Source organism: Sander lucioperca, chromosome 6, assembly GCF_008315115.2.
Source record: "Sander lucioperca isolate FBNREF2018 chromosome 6, SLUC_FBN_1.2, whole genome shotgun sequence".
Taxonomy (NCBI): Eukaryota; Metazoa; Chordata; class Actinopteri; order Perciformes; family Percidae; genus Sander; species Sander lucioperca.
This window is the reverse complement of record NC_050178.1, coordinates 23851760-23854150: the sequence shown is the minus strand read 5'-3', so window position 1 is coordinate 23854150 and position 2391 is coordinate 23851760. Positions and strand designations below refer to the sequence as shown.

Genomic DNA, 2391 nt, shown 5'->3' with positions numbered 1-2391 from the left:
ATACACACGTACATATATACACATGTACATACACTGAACATAATTATAAACGCAAAAAAAGTCTCTCTCTCTCTCTCTCTCTCTCAGAGAGAGAGGAGAAGTGCTCACTAACACAGATTTAGACAGATTTGTGAACAATATCTGAGAGAAATAAGCCTTTTGTGTAAACAGAAAAAGTCTTTCAGCTCATGAAAAATGGGGGCAAAAACAAAAGTGTTGCGTTTATAATTTTGTTCAGTATATATACACATGTGTGATTCTGTGCAGAGGTAGCCGAGTATCTGTAAATATTAGGATATGGATCAAGAAAACAAAGTCCAGTTTATTTTTTATTCATATAGCGCCAAATCACAAGAGAAGTCTCATGACACTTTTCATATAGGGCAGGTCTAGACCATACTCTATAATTTACAGAGACCCAACATTCCCCCACAGTCCAGTCATTTTATGAAAAAAAAGAGGTCAACCTAGGCCAAATTGCAACAGAAGCAAACTCAACTGATTTTGTATCCTCAATATGTCCTGAGTAAGGATGAAAAAAAGCCCCGAAGAATCCCATTAGGGGAAAGTTTCCAAAAAGACCCAAATATAGCCTATTCATACGCATAGTCATTCCTTTTCTCACATGAATAGCCTTTCAGCCAAGTGTGAAAAGTGAAAATACTTAAAAGTAGAACTATTATGCTTTTCTGTATTTCCTGTCGTATCTATAATGTCACAATGTTGGATTTTCATGTCATAAGATTTCAGAGAAATCCCCGTGTGCTAAAAAGTTCAGATTTCCAACTGTTCTGAACGCTCCAGTTTCAACTGTTGTTGTTCTACTCTCCGGTAAGTGTTACCAAGGGGGTAAGCGAGCCTCCGCAAAGCGTAGCTCCTATGGCGCCATTTTGATGCTAACAAGCCATCACCCCCCCGTTAGCATCCCATTGACTGCCATTCATTTTGACGTCACTTTGACAGAGAATAACTTTACATCTGAAGAGTTTAAAGACTATTTGTCCATTGTTTATTTCTAAAGAAACACAACAATGTATAAAAGGCTCCATTACCTTGTAGCTCACGTTATGGCTCCGTAGCAGACGTTTTTATAAAAATAGGCTAACGATTGGGTCATAACCACGAGACTTACTGTCTCATAGTAGAGGAATTACCGTATAGTACAGGAGAAGCTCTCAGGCAGTTTGGACTTCCATTAGCTGTTTAAGTTTAATTACTAATGTTAACTATCATTTTAGTGATCAATAATTAGCCTGTGTCTATGTTATCTCCTTACATATACCTACGCTCTCCGTCTCTGCTAGATTGGGAATGATTGAGATTTCTCTTGGCACAGCTACCAGAAGACTTCCAACTTTCAGACAGGTTGCTCACGTCACATCTACGTCTTCAAGCTCAGTTGGAGGCTGCTCAGTAACGCTCAGCCATCACCGGGAAAGAGACTTCTAATATCCTTCACTGGTCTCCGTTGCAAGTCTACGGCTTCGCTTTGTCCATTAACTTTACTGTCTATGAGTGTTACACAACTGCAAGCTGGTCTTCTATGATTGGTCATCGACTCCCACCAGACAGGACTGTTTTTTTTTAACTGCGCAGTTAACATTGTCGCATGTACCGTACGTAGCTACATGCTAACGGCAGTAAAAGATGTTAAATTCTCCTCAATTCCGGGTCACATTACTGCTGGAACATTTGCAATTTTTGACGGTAGAAAGTGACGGTAGTGTCCACTGCTAACAACAGTAGCTGCATGCCAACGCCAGATAGCTGTAATCTTGGTGCCAATGTTGGTCATTTCTACCCAATTTCGGGTCACACTACTGCTGGAACATAGCCTGGGAAAACCCTGACGAACTTCCGGCAAATTTGAGATTTGCTCTGCCAGTCCGTCTGGCTAAGAGTCCATTCAAGCCCATTTCCAATATTTCCAAATCAAGGCACCAATCACAACCGTTGAGGCGGGCTCTACACCAATCACAACCGTTGAAGCGGGCTCTACACCAATCACAACCGTTGAGGCGGGCTCTACACCAATCACAACCGTTGAAGCGGGCTCTACACCAATCACAACCGTTGAGGCGGGCTTTACATGATGACAATAGCACAGCGATGGCGAGCAACTTTTTGTTTACATTCAACATGGCGGCCTCTAGCTCACCCAGTGAGAGCGTGTGCCCAATGTAGGCTGAGCCCTTACCTGCGTGTCATCCCCTCTCTTTCTCTCTCCCTTTCCTGTCTGTCCACTGTCACTATCGAATAAAGGGAAAACCCCCAAAAAATGACCATGGCGGCCACCGAAGTGCAGCAACCCATTGATGCCGCTGTCGCTGCTACATCACCCAGATCGTTGGTCTGATTGGTTGAAGGACTATCCAATGGCGGCCAAAGTCA

At 42.7% G+C, this 2391-nt stretch overlaps 1 long non-coding RNA gene across 1 annotated transcript in view; it reads right to left on the bottom strand.

Annotated features, from left to right (window-relative positions):
* LOC116053780 overlaps nt 1-1965 on the bottom strand; it is a 21116-nt gene extending 19151 nt beyond the window's left edge. Inside the window, exon 1 of the long non-coding RNA XR_004105933.2 lies at nt 1831-1965. This is a non-coding gene — a long non-coding RNA (uncharacterized LOC116053780). The remainder of the gene's footprint in view (nt 1-1830) is intronic.
* Between the last annotated feature and the right edge of the window lie 426 nt (nt 1966-2391).